This window comes from Balaenoptera acutorostrata, chromosome 3 (genome assembly GCF_949987535.1).
Source record: "Balaenoptera acutorostrata chromosome 3, mBalAcu1.1, whole genome shotgun sequence".
In the NCBI taxonomy this organism is placed as follows: Eukaryota; Metazoa; Chordata; class Mammalia; order Artiodactyla; family Balaenopteridae; genus Balaenoptera; species Balaenoptera acutorostrata.
This window is the reverse complement of record NC_080066.1, coordinates 116,752,276-116,757,030: the sequence shown is the minus strand read 5'-3', so window position 1 is coordinate 116,757,030 and position 4,755 is coordinate 116,752,276.

The window sequence follows — 4,755 nt, the reverse complement described above, 5'->3', positions numbered from 1 at the left end:
AGTCTAGTGTGAAGCACTGTGACGACAGAAGTGCAGGAGAGCTGGGTATGAGCTAGATCACTGAGGGCCATGGGTACCGTGCTAACGAACATGAGGCCTGTGCATGGTGAGGAGCCAGAGCAGGGTTTTCAGCAGAAGGGTGGTGTGATCTTTCTGAAACACAAATCTGATTACTTTGTGACCATATTGAGAGTGTATGGGAGAGTGAAGAAATTGGAGGCAATTAGGCCTGGATTGAGGCAGTGGCAAGTGCATTTGGGGTGGGTATGTTTGAGAGGTATGTAAGAAAATTGACAGGACTTGATTAATTTCATAATTAAAGGGTGCAAGGCTTTAATCATCATTTAGAAAAATGTTAGCTGTTTTTTTAGTATTGTTGACATTTGAGATCATTTAAGCATCAGATTGGCTCAGAAAAGACTTAACAGGAAATTTGTAATTTGGAAAGAAAAAAATATTAAATACATTTTTAATGAAGGTAACATTTTGAAAGCATGAAATAAATCATATAACTAGAATGTCATAGGTCTGCTATTTGAATTTAGATTTACAAGCCTGATTTGCAGTAATTTTCGTACAACAGTGGTTTCAATAGATAAGGAAAATTTAAATCTACCATAGCTATAGCATCTTTGAAGTGGAATATCCTATAGTTTTAAAAATCATGGTTGTATTTTCCATTATTCTGTGCTTGAGCTTTGATTGTAAAACTCGTGTACATCCACATATAAGCCATGGCTGAATTCCTGGATCAAAGACTTTAGAAAGAATTTAGCAATGTTCTTCATCACATAATCTGCTCATTAGAGAAAGCCTGGCCCACTCTGCTGGTGAAAGAAAATAGAATTTTCAGGTCATCCGAGGGATCACTTTCTATTAAAGAAGACTTTTAATCCTTACTAGTAAATAAAAGTTATTTATAAACATAGTGTCTTAATTCCTTTCACAGGTACTGTCCAGAATCTGAGACTCCTCTTTTTTTTACCACCTTGTAATAAAATTACTCAGCCATATTGGTTTTTAATGTTGCTTTTATGGCAAATAAGTTCACTTTTCTGAAAAGCCTTACACTCATCAGGAAGCATTTATCGAGTGTCTATTTGTAGAATGCTATTCTAGCCATCCTGAGAAATAAACTTCTCAAGGGCACTTTTATAATCCAGCTGGAGAGACAAAATAGACCTGTGAACTAATAAGTATTCAGTGATAAACAATTGAATAAACATTGAGGGAATGCAGCAAAAAGGAAGGATCAAAAGAGAAAAGATTGGGCTTCCCTGGTGGCGCAGTGGTTGAGAATCTGCCTGCCAATGCAGGGGACACAGGTTCGAGACCTGGTCTGGGAAGATCCCACATGCTGCGGAGCAACTAGGCCCGTGAGCCACAACTACTGAGCCTGCGCGTCTGGAGCCCGTGCTCCGCAACAAGAGAGGCCGCGACAGTGAGAGGCCCGCGCACCGCGATGAAGAGTGGCCCCCGCTTGCCGCAACTAGAGAAAGCCCTCGCACAGAAACGAAGACCCAACACAGCCAAAAATAAATAAATAAATAAATAAATTTAAAAAAAAAAAAGAAAAGATTTCCTAGAAGTGAGTTTTAAACAGCACTGGGAGTAAATATCTTTTAAAAAGCAAGATATTTTCACTTCAAATATAAAATTATTATTTAAAATGAGGTTCCAAGAGGCTCTTCACTGAGAATATCTCCTTAACATCAAGAACAAAAAGGGCCTTTTTATCACCACTTCCATTAAATCAGTTTGGAGAAGGACTAGGGCCGAAGTAGAGACCTTACTCTGGAAGCTCTGTGTTCCATGTGGGTAAATTGTCGTGGAGCCCTGAGTTTCCACAGGGGTTCTAAACATTTTCTTGTGCCATTAATCCCTTTGGCAGTCTGGTAAAGCCTGTGAATCCCTTCTCTGAATAATGTTTTAATAATATACCTCTTATGTATCAATCAAAAGTGATAACCTTCATACATATGCTTTTTTTAACACATTGTACAACAATATCTAGGGCAGTAATAACTACCGTAATATGTTGTGAAGAAGGTAAATGATACTTTGAGATATCTGCAGCAACACAGGATGACTTGTATGTGTCTGTGATTTCTATTGGTGATGAACACATAGATACTGTTGATAATACTGTGGTTTATGGCCTATATAATTGAAGGAACTGGTAGTTTTCAAATAGTGATTAGTTAAAATGAAGGTGTAATTTTTCATGGGTCCTCTGAATTCTTTCCATGGATCCCTTGGGGATCCAAAGACCTCTGGTTAAGAAACCCTGTAGTTTAGTGATTATTGAGAAGCCCCAGGAAAGTAAAAGACTGAATGAATAGGGCTCACCTCCATTTCAAAGAAACTGCTTTTATTTTGTTTTATGTATTAGAATTTAATATAAAATTTCATTTGGAATAAAAATGGTTTCTGGGGCTAAAGTGTAATTTTGAAAACAACTGTAAACAAAGAACTTGATTATCTTGCTTTTTTAACTTAAAACTTATTTCTTTTGTAAACATTCTCAGCACATTAGTATACCATCAAGTTTATAAATAGAGATTTAGAAGTCAGCAGGATGTAGTGGAAGGCATGGAACATCAGTAAGATTGCCCAGCAATAATCTGTGTGCGTGTAGCCTGACATGAGGAACAGGCCAAGGAGAAGCCAGAAGAAGAGAAGCCTGGAAAGAAGACAAAGAGAAGGAGTTGTCAGAGGGGTAGGAGGAGAACACAATTTCTGCAATGTTAAAGAAGCAAAGGGGGGCTTCCCTGGTGGCACACTGGTTAAGAATCCGCCTGCCAGTGCAGGGGACACGGGTTTGAGCCCTGGTCTGGGAAGATCCCACATGCCGCGGAGCAACTAAGCCCGTGTGCCACAACTACTGAGCCTGCGCTCTAGAGCCCGTGTGCCACAACTACTGAGCCAGCGTGCCACAACTAATGAAACCCGTGTGCCTAGAGCCCATGCTCCACAACAAGAGAAGCCACCGCAATGAGAAGCCTGCACACCACAACGAAGAGTAGCCCCCGCTCGCCCCAACTAGAGAAGAGCCTGTGCACAGCAACGAAGACCCAACACAGCCAAAAATAAATAAATAAATAAATTTATTTTTAAAAAAAATGTCAGTGCTGCTGAGATGTCACAGATGATGACAAAAAAGAATCCACCAAACCTGGCCATAAGGAGGAGAGTGACCTTTCCTATGGCATTTTCAGCAGAGTGAGGAGGGCAGATGCCAGATTGAAAGGGCTTGAAGACTGAACGAGCGATGATGTGGAGAATGTGTGGTATAAACCTGTGCTTTTCAAATGTCCGTGGTGAAGCACAGTATCTGTAATTTCTAACCTGTCGTGGACTGATGGCTGTGCGTGATTAGCATGCCGCTTGCACCAGGTGTAAGATACCCTAAGGGTTGGATGACAACCAAACTGATCTAGACTCTTTTCAACAAGACAGGTCCACTGATGACAGGCTTGGGTGTCATGACCATCTCACATTGCTGTACAAGCTTCTGAACGGTTATTCATAATTCTATACAGTAACATAGGTACACACTATTCTTTCAAGAAGTTTACCTGTCAAGGAAGAGGGAGAATAGCCAGTACTCTATGGGGCCTTATAGGGTTGAGAGAAGGTTTCTACCAATATTATTTCTTACAGCTGTCTCCTAACATTCTTCATGTTTCACATTCTTTTCAGCCCCTAATTTGGATCTTCAACACCTAAAATAGTTCCCTGGTACATAGAAAGCACTTAAATTAAAAGGTTGCTGAGAATTCCCTGGCGGTCCATTGGTTAGGACTCGGCACTCTCACGACCGAGGGCCTGGGTTTGATCCCTGGTCGGGGAACTAAAATCCCATAAGCCGCATGGCATGGCCAAAAAAATAAATAAAATTAATTAATTAAAAGGTTGTTGAACAATTGAATGAAATTTCGTATGAACTAGGGAGGATCTTAGTGGTCCTGTGTTTCCAGATTTTACAGTAGAATATCCTGCCTCATTTATCTCTGGATATTTATTTTGCCTATGGTCAGGGAATTATCAGGGAGGCCCACAATCTTCACAGTCTTTGAGTGCACTAAATCATTGCCCTCTGTTTTCAAAGATGACTTCACTGACTTTTACTTAGTAAGACCTGTGCTATGAGGGGGTTTTTGTTTTGTTTTTTTGTTTTTTCAAAATTGGGAGTGGATTTGTCTCTTGCTTTGCCTCCTCTCCCCTCTTTGTGAGCATTCATTAACAAAAGTCTAGGGCTTCCCTGGTGGCGCAGTGGTTAAGAATCCACCTGCCAATGCAGGGGGCACGGGTTCGAGCCCTGGTCCAGGAAGATCCCACATGCCGCAGAGCAACTAAGCCCGTGCACCACAACTACTGAGCCTGTGCTTTAGAGCCTGCGAGCCACAACTACTGAGCCTGCGTGCCGCAACTACTGAAACCCATACACCTAGAGCCTGTGCTCCGCAACAAGAGAAGCCACCGCAATGAGAAGCCCATGCACCGCAACGAAGAGTAGGCCCCGCTCGCCGCAACTAGAGAAAGCCCGCGTGCAGCAACGAAGACCCAACACAGCCAAAATAAATAAATAAATAAATAAATTTATTAAAAAAAAAAAAAAGTCTAGACAGGTTTGAGGCCATACCATGACCACAGAATAAGGAGAACTGAATTGACTGGCAGAGAGTTAAAACCCGAGTGAATAATCTAGTATAAAGGACTCTGGTTTTCCATAAACCTCTTCACTTTCCTCTT